Raw genomic sequence first — 19231 nt, 5'->3', positions numbered from 1 at the left:
AGATGAGATAAATGTGATAGACGTTTACAATATTTAATTATTTCAAATAGTAGTAATGATAATATTACTAATATTAATTAATGGTTTAAATTTGACTATTTTGAGATTCTATCTATATATCCTATCTCATTCTACCTATACAAAAAGCGAGGGTTTGCAATTGAGATTCCCATCAATTGATTGCATCCTCTTAGGCCCCATTTGGAGTTGCGGTAAATTATTGAAAAGTACTTTATCTAATAGAATTTTTAATAAAAGCATTTATTAAGTGTTTAAGTACTTTTAAGTATATTGTTTGGATACATAGATGAATAAATACTTATTGTATTGGATAATGTGTAATTTTAAATTTTTTAAATATATATATCTCTTTATTTAGTTCATAATATAAGATAAATAATTAAATTTAATGTTTTATTTTTTAAAACACAAGCTATTCGAAAAGCAGGAAATTTTAATTTTTGCTAAAAGTGCTTTTAAAGCCAAAAATTTTGCTCCTAATTTGATGGGATAATTTTCACTGAATACCTCAAAGTTACTTTTAGCACCCAAAATTGCTTTTTTAACCAGAAGTAGCTTATATGTTTCTTGGTTGATTGAGATTATTGTGGCAATTGTTGTAATTTGAATCAATTTTAGTGGGTTTTTCGATTTCAACATGGATTGGCTGGATTTTCAATCATTTTATACTCCCTCCGTCCCATCCATTTGGTTATGTTTGGGGAATACAACTTTTTCAGAATAGTGATTTGATTGTGATGTTTGTACTTCTCTTTTCAATTTTACCCTCAAATTCAAATTTTAAATTTGAATGTATGATTAAAAAGAAGAATTATATTGAAAAGAGAGTGTAAAAGTTATTTTGATTTTTTTAACATGATAAAATGAATAGATCGTCTCAAAATGAAAAGTATAATCAAATAAATGAGACCGAGGGAGCAGCTTTTATTGTGTCAGTAAGCAATGTACTGAAACGTCACGCGGGAGGTGAAATCTTCCCCATCCCTTCTTAGCTAAGAACCCCACACTCCTCAATTTTCTCAAGTATTGCCAAAACGCTTTCCTTTCCCGAAGTCCCCAGAACCACCGCGCTGCTTCTTTATTCTCCTTAGCAACCGGTTCTCATCAAATAATTACCATCTCGGAATACTACTGTGTTTCTTAGATTTTCTATATCAAATGATTTCTCAGATTTTTCAAACATTTCTATATCTCTCGCCAATTTCATGTTACCATAATCGCTTATCAGAGTACCAGTCACCTCCTCCTCCTCCTGTAGTAGCTGTCATCTCACCACCACCACCATGCCATTCGATTTTCTGAGAATAGTCGAAGGTAATACCATCTATTATCTACTGCAATTAAAGAATAGAAGGAAATATGAAAATAAACTTACCTACTCTAATTTCACTTTAATTTTATTGCATTTGTTAGACCTTGATTCGACGATTCTAACGAATCTTTCTAATCGGCAATCACTGATCATTAAATTGAGTGATATAGCAACTGCACTGAAAAGCTCTGGAAATTGGTGTGAGCTCATGTTTTTACTCATCATTGCATGCTCCAATTGAGTAGCTTTTCTGGATATACATTTTGAATATCGGAATTAATCTGAGTTGTCTTTACAAATCCAAAGCTTTATTTTTGGTATCTGTCATAGAATTTGTGCAACATGTCTTTGGTTTTCGCAAAATAATCTTGAAAGTTGTACTTTGTTGGAAACTTTAGGTGACTTCCCATTTTTCTAGAATGGGTATATAGTGATAAATTTTCTAATTAGCAGCTGACAAATGATATGCTGAATTGGAATTTAATATAGTCATGATTAGTCGGTAAGAAATTTGTAGATGTAATTTTCTGGACCTTAAAAAAAAAAAAGAACCAACTTGAGGATGCGACACTAATTTGCAGTGTGAGCTGCAAGCTTCTGATTGCAGTGTGAGCTGCAAGCTTCTGATTGCAGTGTGAGCTGCAAGCTTCTGATTGCATTTGTGCAGTTGTTGCGATTATGGTATAGGGAAGGAAGTACTCATGTAGTAGAGTAAAGATCATGCTCGTACACATGAGTAATCCATTATCTTGTTATAACGCATACTTCAATTTTTTTATTTTTGGAAATAAAAGGATTGTTTCTTGCTTTTGCACTATTTTATGTTCTTGGTCGTGGACCTACGCAAATGGTTTATGTTATCTCAGAATCAAATATTGTGAAGGCTACAAAATTATCAGAGGATGCATATGTTCAGGACATGTATCTGAAGGGGACCAAATATTACTTTTCTATATAGAGGTATTCCTTATCCTTGGGAAAAGATTTATGCATAGAATTTTTTGGTCAAACATTAGAGATTTGTTAAGGATTTCCAATTTAGTGGGCTTTCATTGATTTATTGACTTCATAAATTCTTTTAACTGATCTAAGTACAATTTTGTAGAAAATTGCAAACTATGGAAGAAGCACCTTTTAAGTTCTTTAAGCTATAGCTAGGTGAGTTAGTGGCTTTCCCTCAGTCATCAAAAAAGGTAACGAGGCATGTCAAAACTTGAAACTCTAGTTAATTATGTCAGCATCACTCAAACCTCTAGCGTTTGCCACCTTCCTCTTCATGAGGCAAATCATATAGAATCTTCCCTCTTTCTATCTTTCTATGTCTACAAATTTGTGCATAGATGGTACGCATGAACCTGTCTTTGATTGAACTGCGCAATTAGGATTTGCTTAATGCAAATTTTGCTGTTTGTATACAGCTAACATTTAATTGGTTTTCTAAGGTTGTAACTTTGCACATTGAAGTAGTATTATTTGTGCTCTAGGCCCAAATTTAGTCATTTTCTTGCTGGTTCTTTTTATTTGAAGATGAGGAGCAGAGTTATCAATTTATTCACTTGATTGATTTGCACTGTTAAATGGTGTATGTTTCATTTTCTTTTTGTTGGGTTAAGAGCTGTAGGGTGGAAATTTAAGTTTGTGTAAACAAACTTTGACATAGATGAGGAGTAATAGTAGTAAGCAAAGACTAACAAGGGATCAAAGGATATAGCACTGTTAAGGCCAAGCAAGGTACTGTGGGTTTGCATTTTTTATTCTTTGAATCATTGCTAATTCCATAGTGCCTAGCGCTGATTGATTGCTTTGGTGAAAATTGTTCGTGTACTTGAGCTTAGTTTCCATCCTGGAAATTGTGTTTTTCTGGGTGCACATAGTAAGAAGAGAATGGGGGAAAAATACACGTAGTTTCCAAGTGCTCCGATAACAATTACAATGCAGTAGTAAAGGTTACTTGGCCACAAGGAAAGTAAACACATTGTAACAATTGAACTATTAAGTTGTACTTTTCTGCAGTAGAATAACAAGTTTTGTTCATTCCTACTTCTTTTATATTTAAAAAAATGTTAGAGGGGGAAGGTTGTTCATGCATATTAGTTTACGATCTTGAAAGAATTCTTGTGAGTATTGAATTCTTTATAGTGGTTTTCCCTTATATTTAGTTTGATGTTAGATTATGTTTTAGATACATTTGTATTTGGAGGATAATAGTGGGGTGAATTTCAACTGACTATCCTCATAAATTAAGTAGTCTCTCCTTAAATTTGTTTCTTGAGAGAGGAGAGACTACCGGATGGTTCCCTTAATTTGCAATAGCCAAATTAAGTAAATAGCCTCAACTGCAAAAGCACAAAGCACGAAGTTGAAGCATCTTTGTCACAAAGGAAGTCATCATGTGAGCCTAATCTGCTCCTTTGCCATCAAAGCATAAATCATTACTTGGTTGAAAGTTTATGTAATTAACAAGTAATTCAAACATGATAAAACTTGAAACATTAAGATTTGACAATTCCATTGGATTGTGTATTTTCTTCTGAACCTGGACTCATGCAAATGCTTCATTTAAATTCAAAGCTTTGTATTTAACAACCTCATGAGTGTGAAATTGTCTACTAAATCATTCTTTCTGCTGTTTATGCACTTCATAGGAAGGTAACTATAATATCTGCAGAATTGCCACCTCATGTAAATTGGCCTGTCATATTAATTTTCTTTACCAATTAATATCCATTTGTGTCAGGCAATTTTATTCTGACATTTTGTTGGTTGTTTTGTGTTTTAAAGATACATTTATCCTTAGGTTAATGATATTTTAGGAATTCATCACACAATTATGAGAAATGCATTAAGAATGCTTTTTGCTCTGGATGAGAAGATGAGCAGGTATGAACTGCTGGATGAGAGCCAAAACAAGATCGATTATGACTTTTGAGAGCTCGCTCGACCATCATCTTTAAACACTCCTATTTAAGATTAAATGGCAAATTCAATCCACCATTCCAAAGTGCTCATTAGGAAAATGCATATTAGGTGTGAATGATATTTGATCTTAGTAAAACATCATAGGCTGAATTGGCTATTAATAGATTCTTCAGTCTTTAGTTAACTCTGATAATCTTTCCTTTTGGCTATATGCTAGACATTCCAAGTGCGGCTTTCAATTCAATCTAGTTCTACTTATATCAGTGAAACGAATGAAACTTGACAAGTACTATAGCCATTCAGAAGAATCTTATGGATTAGTTGGCATATGAACCCTGTGATTGCCTTGTTGGTTCAAAAAATGTGGTATGCACAGTCTTCTTTGCCTGGATAGTTATATATTTTTCAGGAAATTTGTTATGTTGTAGGGGCTGATGCACATGGGAATATGTTTCTATCTAATTAAAATTTCCCGGTCACTTTTAGTGATGAGGTTACTTTTAGTGATGAGGTAACACCATGTTTTTCCAAGGAAAAGTGTCAATAGTTGGATGTGTATTCATAGCTATGGTAAAATTTATTTGTGATAATCAGGTTATTGTGTCAAGATGGTGTGTAGTTTTGAGCTGACATGTTACCATACCATTATCCTTTTTCCAATGGTGAGGTGAATCGTAGGTTGAACTGAACAGGACTATCACAAAATTACTTGAAAATATATATTCTACTACGACATTACGATCAAGCATTCAGTGATTATTTCAGGTAGAAGTTAGGAATTCCAATGGTGCATGCGCATATAATTAAGTTGTTTTTCACTATTTTAAATTGAGGACTATTGAGGACCATTCTTCTTGTTTTCAGTTTTCCCTTCGTTGTCTTTTTAATTGTACCTCATAAGGTTTCACTTGTTTATTGAAAAAGATGCTACTTATTGCTGTGTTTTTTTGTTTTTCATTTCCATGCACCATTTGTACTTGGGATTTTTAAACCGTTGTCAACATAAAATTTTAATAGTTTTCGACCCTTTTGTTTGAGGAACCTTTTTCCTATAAGTTCCACCAACTTCCACGGAGAGGTTTTAGATGAGGCCTCCATTATTGTCATTAGAATGTCAACCCTTATTATATATGGGTTAGACATTAATATGGTAGTAAATATGCTTGTTATTCATACGAGTGTCAGACATTTTGTAATATATTGACTACAACGAATGCATCATTTGCTTCAGCCTTGAAACTTAGCAGTGTTATCCCAACAATTTTGTGTCCCACAATTTTACACCTCTAAGAGCATGGGCACGCATAGCGTACGCTTAGATTCAACTAGTATAACTGTAGTTTATGGGTTCTCTAATTTGAGTTTAAAATATAAGAAATTGCTATAAGTATGTTTATGGGTTCTCACCAATAGGGACTTCAATTCCCTCTCGCGGCTGAGGATAGCAATAGGCGCTGCTGCGAGGATGGAGCGGGGATCTCTCCCTCACCCCTCCCTAACCCAACACCCTTCCCCAATGCCCAGCTACCCATGCGTCTGCCCGAGTCCCCATTCCACTGCTGCGAGGCAGTCCCAGTGTCAAACATTGCTTGGCACTTTTGGCGGATTATTTTAGCTTTAGTATTGTAATATAATTGTTAATCATTACTCATTAATGTACAAAATTAAGGGAGACAATGTAATGAAATAGACTTCTTGTCGTGCCCCATTTTTCAAAAAAAAAAAAAAAAGTGGAATGAAAATGACTCTTGATTTTAGACGATAAAGGGAAAGGGGGGCTAAAGTGGGACTTAAAAAATGTGATGGATTGAACCCAAAAGATAGTTTAAAAAGGATTTTTGAGAAAAATGGAGTTGCCAATTGGTATTAAATTTAGGTGTACCAAGTCACTTAAAAAGGTTTTTAGTAAAAAAATGAAAAACTCCGTTCTAGACGACTTCATGTTTTTGAAAATGAGAGAAGATGTGTTTGAGAGTGATGATTGAAAAATGGGAAGGCAAAATTTTGATTGGCTCCAATCTAAGGTCCTCTGACCTAATTTAAGTCTAGGCTAATTTTTCTAAAGTAACTCGTGAACTTATTGCATTTAGATACATCTACATGGATGCAAATCTATACTTAGGAGGTTTTCGGGAGGGATGAAATATTCCTTCAAAATCTAATTAGTACCAATGCATTAATTTTGAAGTTCAATAACGATCCCTTGAAGGAGGCACGAGTATGCAAAATGTGACTCGAGCAAAAGAAAATGGCACGAGTATGCAAAATGTGACTCGAGCAAAAGAAAATTGCAACTTGCGTATATAGATATAATGTCCAAAGAAAAGTAATGCTACATTAATGGGTACAATAAACTAAGACTCGTGATACAATTTTCTTTTTTGTTGAGAATCAATGGGGTGTTACGGCTGAAAAGACATAATCGCTATTTTCATACACAAAGTGTGACCTTTCTAATCTAAACAAGCAATTGAGCTATTTAATTCCTTAATTCCTAAATGGGATGTAATTCTAAGTGAAATTGTTTGAACATACATGGGATAGAGGTATAAAATAGAGGGAAATAACATGCAAATGAGAAAAGATCCTAAAAATATGCATGAAAATGAAATGAATGGCATATAATACATAAATCTAGCATGCAAAAGGGTCTATGGGTTTAACATTGGATTAATCCATTTTTACAAATTCTCACTAATATCGTACTACTAAGGAAATTAAATGAGGAAAGAGTCACAACTAGTATTGAATTAGTGTGGTGATATCAACCATCATTTATAATAAAATAAGTAAAGCGTAAATTAAAACAAATAAACACATAAAAGCACATATAACATATAACATATAAACATAATATCTAGATACAAAAGTTCTAAGAACACATAAGCCACACCAGAAATACAAAACCTATATATTATATTGGAGTACACAACTACAATCTAAAGATGAAAAAAAAAAAGAAAATAGACCTATATATTCTATCTATTACATTTGAAGAGAACACAAACCTATTTATAACCTTTGATAATAAAAGAAAATATAATATAACTTATCTATTACACTTTAGGTATTCAAGTACCATTCAAATAATAAAACTTAAATTAAGTAAATAAACATAAAAATAAATAAAAATCCAAAAAAAAATAAAAAGAATTAGTAAAAGAAACACATAAAGCATATAAACACATAGGGGTACACAAAAGCACATATTTTTAAGAATTTAAGAGATTATAGGAGTACCTCTCTTTTGAAATAATAGGCTAAGATAAATACAATATCTACTAACACTTAAAGCATAAACAAACAAGTAAAGATACCACTACCTTTGAAATACTCTTTAAAAGAAAGCATTAAAAATTTGTTAAATCCACATTATCATGCTAAACATGCAAAGGAACTTGAAAACACCTAAAATGAAAAGTTAATGTATTCAAGATAAGCATAATTAGCAACTAAGAAGAGGAAATAACTATAGTTGAGAGATCAAAAAGTTGCTAGGGACTAAATTACAAAGACTAGAACACAATGTGATTTTTCAAAAGATGAGGGACAAAAATTAAATAAGAGAAAAGTGGACCAAATTGCAATTAAAATAAGGACTTAAATGAAAGAAATTTAAAGTTTTGAGCTCTAGTAAAATTATTTAAAAATTTAGGGGTCAACCTACAAATTTATTTTCCAATTTAAAAAATCCATTTAATGAACTTAATTGAAATGGATTTGACATCAAACGAATCAAAACGACATAGTTTCCTAAAAAGTTATTTTTCTTTTTCTTTTTTCTGTTGATCTTGATCCCTATCTTTTGATGTTTACAAAACAAATGGATATTACTAATGTCTCTTAAAAGATCTATTCAGTTATGAAGCAAATTAGTTTCAAAGATCAAGTACAATTGAAAGATGACAAAGTATGCTGAAGCTGTCGGACGCTCAAGAAGTTAGGATCGGACGTCCGATAATCATTGTACAACTTCGGACGCATGCTTCGGACGTCCGATAGGATCCTTCGAAGTCGACGAAACTATCGGATGCTGAATATGTCTCTACCGGACGTCCGATAGAAACAAGATAATTTCTCAAATCTGTTTGTTTGCTGTCGGACGCAAAAAGAGCTTGCACCGGACGTCCGAAAGAATTGAAGAAAATCTCTGAAACTCACTGCCTGCTGTCGGACGCATAAAACAGGGCTATCGGACGTCCGACACTCCAACAGCTAGTTGACTCTTCAGCTACTTTCTATCCGTTGGAAGCTTTAATGAAGCTCTTTCTTGGTCCTATATAAATAGTGATTGGTCAGATACTTCAAACAACTTTGGCACACTGAAGATACAAAAGATCTAGAGAGATTTTAGTGAGAAAATACTCTTTAAAGAAGATTTTGTAGTCTTAGTGGTGTGAGGTTCATTGTAAGCTTTTCATTTGTGAGTGAATATTTCATGAGTGTAGCTCTGTGAGGGTTGTCCTAAGGGATAGTAAAACGTCTTGGTTTGACCGAGGGAGTTCGGGGCAAGGAGGAGGTGAACCTTCCTTTGTACACAAGAGTGATTGTAATTCATCAACTTGAAGTAGCTTGTTTGAAGCTCAAGAGGAGCTGGGTAGTTAATTGGTTTGCAATTCTTTCCTTTTACTTATTGTTACATTTATGATCTTTGCATTGTTTATCTCTTTCACTTGGTTGTTTCCGATCCTTACATTTTCTTTCCCTCTTTTCCTTTTCTTTTCTTTCATTTCTTTTACTTCTTCCTCCTCCTTTCTTCTTCTCTTTTCTTCTCTAGCAGACTCATCAGTAGCCATGACAACTTTGACTATGGTAGCGCCCTCGACAACAGGTAGCTTCTCCAATCACCAAACTTCACTAAAATCACCACCCCACTCAATTTTTTGCGTAGATTACATTTTTGGTGTTATTTTTACAGAAAACGAGCAAATTGTAGCAAAAATGGCTATTTTGTGAGGACCCGAAATTTTTTTTATTTTTATTGAATATTATTGATTTATTTAAATATTTATTCACCTGTTTTCTCCAAATAATTTATTTCAACTATTTTAAGTCCATTCATATGGAACAATGTCTTTCTTATGTTTTTAAAACATCTCGTTAGCAAATTTAATTTTCGGAGGTTCGTTTAAGTAAGAAATAATGAGTACATGTGTTTCGAGGTGATATTCTATTCGAAAGTGTAACTATCTTGGGAAATTAAGAATAATCAATAGTAGATTAAGAAAAGTTAATTGAGAAATTAAAGGTGAATGGGTTCTAATTAAGTGCATACCGCTAGCGCGTGTATAGTTTTTCGAAAGACGCGCTAATACAAATTATTGGAGATTTCAGAAAGTAATACTAGACTCATGTAAGGACCCGCAAATTTACTTATTTTAAACTCCTATTACTAGCTTATTTAAATATTTAATTGGCCATTTGTCCCGAATATTTTATTTCAACCTTTTTAGACCTAATTACATAGAACTATGACTTACATGTATTTTTAAAATGACTTGTTACGAAAATTAATTTTTTGAAAGCCCGTTTAGTGAGAATAGTGAATACGCGTTTGGAGACAATAATCAATTTGAGAATACAGTGAGTTTGGAGAGTGAAGACTCATACATTAGTCTCAAAATAATTATTTTATGTTTAAATATTCAAGTATTGGTTAGTAATACTATCGTTATAAGAATCTTTTAGAAGTTTCGCCGTAACGCGTGCAAATCGAAAATTCGCGTATATCGAGTCGGAGCGATTAATTGGAGATTTGAGGAATTTATTCTAGACTACTAAGAGTGAATAATTATAATGTTTAAGAAAGGGCATTGGAGGTTTAGTGTACAAATGAAACAAACCCGAGCGAAATCGAGCACGAAACGCCCGCGAACGCGCACTATTCCTAGTTGACTTTTGAAACACTTTTAGCCACACACTTAAGCTTCTCAAGGAAGATTCATTTTCAGCAAATACACACTCTCTCTTCACTCATAGCAGCCGGCCATCCAAGAGGAGAAGAAGAAACAAAACCCTCTTCATTTCACCTCTCATTTCTTGCTCAAATCTTCTCAAAATTTTCACACACTTTGCAAACCACTTGGAGATCAATTTAAGCTAGGAAAGGAGCTTGTTTCTCACGATTTTTTTGAGCGTCAAAGGACCGAAAATTTCTGGTTTTACCATCTAAGGAGGTAACAAATGATCAAACTCTTGAATCTTGGTTTATATAAGTTATATTGCACTGTAAGCTTATAGATGCATTTGGGTAGCTCTATATTGTTGGAAATCTTGTGAGTGGACTCTATGAAATCCCACAATGGACTTGATGAGTTGATTTGATGATATTGGGTGTTATTTATGTTGGATTAGTGCTTAATCTAGTGGATATAAGTTGTATTGTGGAAGAAAACTCAAAGGGAGTGAAATGAGAGAAAGGAACGGTTCTGCCCCTGTTTTGCCGTGTCCCTTTAGTGCAATTTTTGTGGTACAATTGACTTGATTTTGATGTAAATGTGTAATATAGGTTGTGTAGAAAGTTTGCTCAAAAAATCACTTGATTTGGATGGGTAAATGTTTAGATTTTGAAATGGGTTCAAAACTGGAAATTTGTATCCCGAATTGCTCTGGCAGTGAATTTCAAATGATTATAACTCTTTGCTCCGATATCAAAATCGAGTGCCGTTTGCGGCATTAAAAACTAAACACTTTTAGTTTTCCAACGGTATAAAATGCACCCCCTGATTCCACCTGAGTGAACCGTACCAATCGTTTAAAATTGTCTGTCCTGTTTCACTGATATGCTAGAGAGCATGTTATGAACTGCAACTTGATACTTGAATATGAACTGGTTGTGGACAGAATTTTAAAACAATTCCTTCTGTGAAATTGTAGTCTTATGAACGTAGTTTTCAACCCGCCAATCATGCTCAATTCTAAGTTGAATTGAGTGAGTTATGGCTGAATTTTAGACCTGTCCCATTGCTTGAAAACCCTCATTGTTTGACTGATCAATGGCTAATCTTGATTGAGACTTGGTATTTTGAAACTCTTTGTGTTAATCACCTACCAAACACATTTTGGGATGTTTCTTAGACATTGTCTTTGTAAATGGACCATGTTTGAAAAGATTTCATTTGCCAAATGTTTGAGAAAAGGAAAACGAAAGTGCAAGGCAGATTTGCCTTAGAAATTCTTGAAACTTTAATGATTTTGTTAACTGACTTTCCGTGCGAATTTTTGCATGAAAATTGACAGAGGAATAGCCCTTATATGGTAGTGTAATCCTACCAAATTGGTGTCATTCCGAGTTCATTTCGATACTCAATCAAAGTCTCAAAGTTCACATTTTAAATTTGAAAAACCCTTGTTTGGTGAGGTAATTTCAGTAACTTTGAGCCGCCATATCTTGGTGCTCGAAACTCCAATTCTTGTTTTGTTTGTTGTGTTTTAAACATTGATTGTAGCTCTAATTGAGTTCCAAATTTCAGAGGTTAGTTCGTATTGTGTGAATTTTGCCGAATTTTCAAATTTCACCAAAAATCAACCCAAATCTGTCTTGATAGCTCAAGTCTACAACTTCAAGTCAAAATTTGAATATCTTCCAATTGGAATCATGGAAAAGTACCTTCTAGGAACTTTTAGTACTTTGGAAGTAATTTCCAACGATACCAAGTTTTTCAATTTTGGACTTACCCAGTGTGAGTTACGATTTTTCAAAAATTGCGTGTCGAATCTGAAATTTTCGAATTTAAAGGAAATTGAGTTTTAGAACTCTCCATTTTTTTTCGATATCACTTGATCGTTTTACACTTGATTTCAAAGATGAAAATCTGATTTCTCTTGTATTTTAAAACCCCACTTTCGAACCTCAATTACGAATAATTAAGGCTCAATTCATGAATTTTTCTTAGATTGTACACTAGTACAACCTTATCTGATAAGTAGGGGTTTTAAACGATAGTGTGTAATAGTAAATCATTGATTGTTCAGGCACACAAGAGGACCTTTAAGAGGATTCCACGGTGGACGCCTGAACCCTCGAGTGGACAATCTTCCTTATTTTACTTGGTGAGTATCAAGTGTATGCGAACTTGATACATGCTTAACTGTTATTAATGATTGGAGATTTTAAAAATGGAGTCGAGTGTGTACTTTACCGCACTCGTTCTCATTTGAAATGAATGACTCATGATTGAATTGATTGAAATGAAAAGAATAAATCATGAATAACTTGATTGAAATAAAACGAATGATTGAATGATTGCATGAAATAAAATGGTATGTTATGACTGCATACGTCGTTGGAGTGAATCTCCTCGACTCATAAATGTTAATTGGGGGACGCCCAACTCTCACTGGCCAACCTTGGACTCGAGCCGGCATGAGCTTAGTCGGGCTCCTTGGTGAACCATGAGAAAATATAAGCTTGACCTACTGAGAGGCCTTATTTGGCATACTCGAGCGGTATTGTCTCAAACAAATGACAGGCGGATCCGGTACAGGGGTATGTAATGGTAAACGGGGACATGATAAGTGAAGTTCTACGGACTAACTCTACCCGATTGGCGGAGTGTCAATTCGTGGAGGTTCTTGATCGTGCAACTGGAAAATAGCTCCTGAGAGCTCCTATATCATTGAATTGTTTCTGTTTACTTTTCTTGCTCGAATTGTCATTTACTTGAATATTATTGTTTTACTCGTTAATTGGGATTGTTACTTGGACAATGTACTTGCATGTATGTTCTTGGCCTCACGAGTGATTGCTCACCCCATAGATTTGTTTTTCTTAACAGGAATGGACGTAGAGTGAGACTCGGAGGAACCCTTTTGATGTACTTTGGTATTAGGGTTTTAAATGTAATTAACTGGACATTGTGGCTGTTGTTTATTTTAGGAATTAATGTATCTTTTGGGAACCTAATGTAAGACTTGGATATTCGATTATAGAAGTGACTTTTCTTTATTTGATTTGTATTAATCGTTATGTATCGTTACGTTTGAATCGAATTGTATTGAATCCTGACGAGAGTTAGGCAGGCGTCCCGCGGATACCATTTGGTTCGCCTTAGGGAGAAGTGGGGGCGTCACAGTTGGTATCAGAGCTTAGATTTCAGATCTTTGTAGTGTATCCTAAACTTAAAAGTTTAGGATGCCGGACTGTGGAATTGGTTGGAAAGTTAAGTGACCGCTTGTGGGAATGAAAATTAGAACTTAGGTTTGAGTTAATGGACAATTAGAAGTCTCGATCTTGTAAGAGACATATGGGATGATACGAGATGATCAAATCTAGTTTATTTAGTATACTTGGATCTATTTAAGCTTTTACCTTTACTTGGAATTTATGGAAGGTAACGGTGGTATTGAACCGTCTCGAGAACGCATTCCGGTGGTCATTGTCGGGAAGGGCCGTTGGAGGTATAATCCAACCCGCCGAACTAGAACTTCATGTGATTTTCAGAGAACTTACTTGTACCCAAATAACGGAGTGTTAACGGTGGTCAATGACTGGAGATGGCTATCCGAGGAAACAGGGATAGTTCGAGAGGATAATCGAGAATTGAGGACAATTGTGGATGTCTAGACTAATAGAATTCCTGAAGTGGAGACAGAGATACCGAGGAACGAGGAAAAGACAAAGGCTCCTAGTGAGCAGCTTCAAAAAGTTAAGAACCGACTTGTTAGGGTAGTACACAAAATTAAAGATCGGATGAATAAGTCGATGGTTGGGTATGTTACCTTGGTTGAACAAGTGGAGAATGACAAGATACTCGATAATGGACATGAGATTAAAACTCCTAGTGTTGCAAATGCAAATGATCCTACAGAGGTAATAGAGACTTTTGGCTCCGCCAATCACTAAACTAGTGATTTAAAATATTTTAATAGTTTTGCCAAAGATAGATGGGGTGGTGCTCGCTTAAAGGTCATTGCATTTTGTATTTTGTTTCACTATGTTTTCTACCTTTTTGAATCAATTAAACGTTACTCATGAGATGCTTGACTTTATTGCTTTAGGACTTCAAATCTATGATTGGGTTGTACACATCTACGATTATTCCTGTGACGCCCCCACTTCTCCCAAGGGCAAACCCAAGGGTATCGGCGGGACGCCTGCCCAACTCTCGCCGGGACTCACTACAATTCACAATTCAAAACTAAGAATACTTCAAATAATTTCAATATATATATATTTAAAGTACTCCAAAACACTTCACACTTACAATTAGTTAGCTCTTAAGCTTAATACAACCCAAAAGAATCTTTACTACAGCCATCTGCTGGGATACAACTTAAAGTCTTCAAAAGAAAACAATCTAGTGCTATTCACGAGCACTCTCGGTCTCGAACCCTGTTAAGAAAAAATAAAAACATGGAATGAACTACACAACCCAGTAAGGTTCCAAGACACTCTAGCAGTTCTAACAAATCAAATAATTTGAGCATACCACATGTATGGTTCAAGGTAGCACATTGGCATATTAACATGAGACAATTATCATTGTACAGTAATAAACACATATTGAAAGGATACGGTGTTCCAGTGGAATCATTTCGGTCAACTACACCCTATAACTTCAGGTTCCCTCGGTTTGTCTGACCATAACCTTATCCCTCTAGTGGTAGTACTCGAGTATACCGAAATGGTGTCCCAGGGTTCCAACCTATTCGATCGATCCCAGTCCTGGTTCGAGTAGGTTAGTAATCAAGGGTAGGGCCCAGTTCATCTTAGAACTTAAAACATGCACAAGTAATCAAATAAATCGGTGAATGGTAAAAATTTATCATTTTAGTAGGTCGAATGAGATGAAGTACACACTCGCCTTAAACGGTGGACAATTTCATATGAATACGTAATTTACGGTAATCACATACTCAAGTAGTCAAGTAATCAAGTAAGCAGGTAATCAAGTAAATTGGTAAATAGTGAATAGTAAACGGTAAATAATCTCGGTTAATGGTAAAAAAATTTATCATTTTCGTAGGTCGAATGAGATAAAGTACACAATCGCCTTAAAATAGTGAAAAAAATTCATAGGAGCAATTATCGGTAACACTTAACAGTTAAACACATAATGACCATGGAGTAAACATGTCATAAAACTATTCAAATCACATACTCCTATATGAAATACTCACCTATTCAAAACAAGTGAGTAAGTGCTCAAACAAGTGTTTAGGCATCCACTTCGAGTTCCTCTTAAAGATTCCCTTGAGCGTCTGAGCAAATAATAATTAACTATTACACACTATCACTTAACAATCCTTTCTTAATAAGAGAGGGATTGTACACTTGTACAATCTAGAAAATATCGCAAAGATGAGATTAAATTTTCTTGTAAATTGAGGCTCAAAAGTGGGGTTCAAAAACACAAGAAAGATCTGATTTTCATCTTTAAAATCATTGGATGGAAACATGTAGGTATGAAATCGTATAAATCATTTTTCAAACGAGCGATCGAAGATAACTTGAAGGTGCCACGTCACAATCCGGCCAAGAGCTGGCTGGATATCCGACCGGATTTCTGATCGGATTCGAGGCAGTGAGCATCCCAATTTTTTTTCAATTTTCACCACCAATCCGGCCAAGAACTGGCCGGATATACGGCCTGATTCTTTGAAAATGTTCCCGCGCGAAAATTTTATAAAATGGCCAAGAATTTTTGAATTTAGGGGCATTCTTTGAAAAATCATAACTCACTCTCTGAAAGTCCAAAATTGGAAAACTTGGTACCGTTCGAAACTACTTCCAATGTACTAAAAGTTCCTAGAAAACACTTTTCCATAATTCCAAATGAAAGACATTCAAAATTCGGCTTCAAGTTGCGGTTTTGAAATACAAAGACAGATTTGGGTTAATTTTTGGCAAAGTTTGGAAATTCGGAAAAATTCACACAATGCGAACTAGTCTCTGAAATTTGGAACTCAATTAGATTTACAATCAAAGTTTAAAACGCAATAAGCGGAACAAGAATCGGAGTTTCGAGCACCAAGATATAGCAGCTCAAAATTACTGAAATTTTCTTACCAAACAAGGGTTTTCCAGATTTAAAATGTGAACTTTGAGACTTTGGTTGAGTATCGAGATGGACTTGGAATGGCACCAAATTTGGTAGTATTACACTACCATATAAGGGCTATTCCTCTGTCAAATATCATACAAAAATTCGCACGGGAAGTTTGTTAACAAAGTCACTAAAGTTCCAGAAGTTTCTAAGGCAAATCTGCCTCGCACTTTCGTTTTCCTTTTCTCAAACATTTGGCCAATGAAATCTTTTCAAACATGGCCCGTTTATGAAGACAAGGTCTAAGAGACATCCAAAATGTGTTTGATAGGAGATTAACACCAAGAGTTTCGAAATAATAAGTCCCAATCAAGATTAGCCATTGATCAGCCCAAATTTAGGGTTTTCAAGCAACGAGTCAGCTCTGAAATGCGGCTATAATTCACTCAATTCAACTTGAAATTGAGCGTGGTTGGTAGGTTGGAAAATAAATTCATAAGGCTACAATTTCACAGAAGGAATCGTTTTAAAATTCTGTCCACAACTAGCTCATATTCAAGCATCAAGTTGCAACTCATAACATGCTCTCCAGCATATCAGTGAAACAGGGCTGGAAAATTTAAACGATTGGTACGGTTCACTCAGGTGCAATCAGGGGATGTATTTTATACTGTTGGAAAACTGGAAGTGTCTAGTTTCTAATGCCGCAAATGGCACTCGATTTCGACATCGGAGCAAAGCGTTATGGTCATTTGAAATTCACTGCCAGAGCAATTCGGGACACAATTTCCAGTTTTGAAACCATTTCGAAATCTAAACATTTACCCATCTAAATCAAGTAATTTTTGGTAAAAACTTTCTACACAACCTATAAAACATATTTACATCAAAATCAAGTCAATTGGACCGCAAAAATTTGCACCAACAGGTGCGGCAAAGCAAGGGCAGAACCGGCACTTTATTCCATTTCACTCCCTTTGAGTTTTCTTTCCACTTTTCAACTTATAACCACTTGTTTAACCACTAATTCAAAATAAACAACACCCAATAACATCACATCAGATCATCAAGCCCATTATGGAATTTCATAGAACCCACTCACAAGATTTCCAACAATATAGAGCTACCCACATGCATCTATAAGACTACATGTGCAAATCAACTTACATAAACTAAGATTCAAGGGTTTGATTATTGGTTACCTCTTTAGATGATAAAATCAGAAATTTTTGGTCCTTTGAAGCTCAAGAAAATTGTGAGAAACAAGCTCCTTTCCTAGCTTAAATTGATCTCCAAGTTGTTTGCAAGGTGTAGTGAAATTTTGGAGTGATTTGAGCAAGAAATGATGAAGAATTTGGGTTCTTTTCCTCCTTGGGGTGGCCAGCCAGCAAGAGCAAGAAAGAGAAAGAGTTTTGCTGAAAATGAAGCTTCCTTGAGAAGTTTAAATGTGTGGCCAAAAGGTGCTCCAAAAGTCAACCCTTCAATAGTGCACGTTCACGCACATTTCGTGCTCGATTCCGCTCGGGTTTGTTTCACTTGTGCACTAAACTTTCAATGCACTTTCTTAAACATTATAATTATTCACTATTAATAGTTTAGAATAAATTTCTTAAATCTCCAATTAACCGCTCCGACTCGATATACGCGAACTTTCGATTCACGTGCGATACAACGAAATTTCTAAGAAATTCTTATAATGATAGTATACTAATCATCACTTGAGTATTTAAATATAAAAATACCTGTTTTAAGACTAATGTTAAGTCTTCAATCTCCAAGCTCATTGTACCCTCGAATCGATTGTTACCTCCAAATGCGAATTCACTATCCTCACTAAACGAGCTTTCCAAAAATTAATTTTTGTAATAAGTCATTTTAAAAACACTTGTAAGCCATAGTTCCATATAAATAAGTTTAAAATTGTTGAAATAAATTATTCAGAGAAAACTGGTGAGTAAATAACTAATTAGGCCAGTAAAATAAAATAAAATAAGAAAAAAAAATTCGGGTCCTCACAATTCCGGTGTCTTCCCTTTTATTTTCATTTTTGCATGATCGCAGTGTTGCTTTTCAAGATTCGTTTATGCACAGTCATTCTATGTCATGCCTTTGTGAATGTTAAATTTATGAGAGGCCAAAGAAGTAAAAAGGAACTGAGGGCGAGGGGTTAAACAACCCTAAACTCAAGGGGATGATTAGGGAGCGACTATTGGACCAAACTGAAACCCTAGAAATGAAGGAAAACAATCGCGTAGCTATTGCTATTGACCAGATGATTGATGTCCTGAGACGATTAGTGGGCACTAAAGCTCTAAACCAACCAACTTGGGGACCAAGAAAGGTGTGAGGAATTGAGCAATTCTTGAAGTTCGTCCATCTAAACTCATGGAAAAATCTAACCTCGAAATAGTGAGATTGACTTGAGAGGATACAATAAGGCACTAGTGAGAACAAGAGATTGTGATTTCTTCTCGAATAACCTTGTAGATAAGTATTGAAGAGTAAACTAAGACATGAAATTTTTATATTAAGAAATAAGGTCCCCTTATCTTGTCATGTTTTGTAATTAATGATAGTAATCTCATGGAGACCTAAGAGTTGGCCCGTATTAAGTAGGGAATAGTTAAGATTTGTATTTCGGGGTAACCGATAAGCAAAAGAATGCAAGAGTAATATGGCTCGAGTTTCCATTATGAATAGCTACTTATTTGATCCTTTGATTTGCCTGACAGGCTAGCACTTGACTTAAATCAACTGGTAAGATGACAACTTTGGAAGAATTACGTAAAGAGATGGACATTCTTCGAAATGAGGTAGAATTTCAAAGGAAATTGGTTGACTACTGCAAAGGACAGTGGAAACAGGAATATGCAGAGAAAACTGAGTTGCTACGTAAGAACGTAGAACTGGAGAAGAAATACAAAGAAAATCCTCCAATTAGTCAAGCCGTCACTTCTCACGCAAATTGTGGATATTGCGGCAAGATTAACCA

At 34.8% G+C, this 19231-nt stretch overlaps 1 long non-coding RNA gene across 1 annotated transcript; it reads left to right on the top strand.

Moving 5' to 3' along the window:
- Positions 1-968: 968 nt before the first annotated feature.
- LOC113736927 (uncharacterized) lies at positions 969-5953 on the top strand. Its single transcript, XR_011842057.1, has 2 exons — positions 969-2293; positions 2439-5953. It is a non-coding gene; the product is annotated as an uncharacterized lncRNA (long non-coding RNA).
- Positions 5954-19231: the final 13278 nt, after the last annotated feature.

Source organism: Coffea arabica, chromosome 3e (assembly GCF_036785885.1).
Source record: "Coffea arabica cultivar ET-39 chromosome 3e, Coffea Arabica ET-39 HiFi, whole genome shotgun sequence".
Taxonomy (NCBI): Eukaryota; Viridiplantae; Streptophyta; class Magnoliopsida; order Gentianales; family Rubiaceae; genus Coffea; species Coffea arabica.
This window is presented reverse-complemented; position numbering and strand designations above follow the sequence as displayed.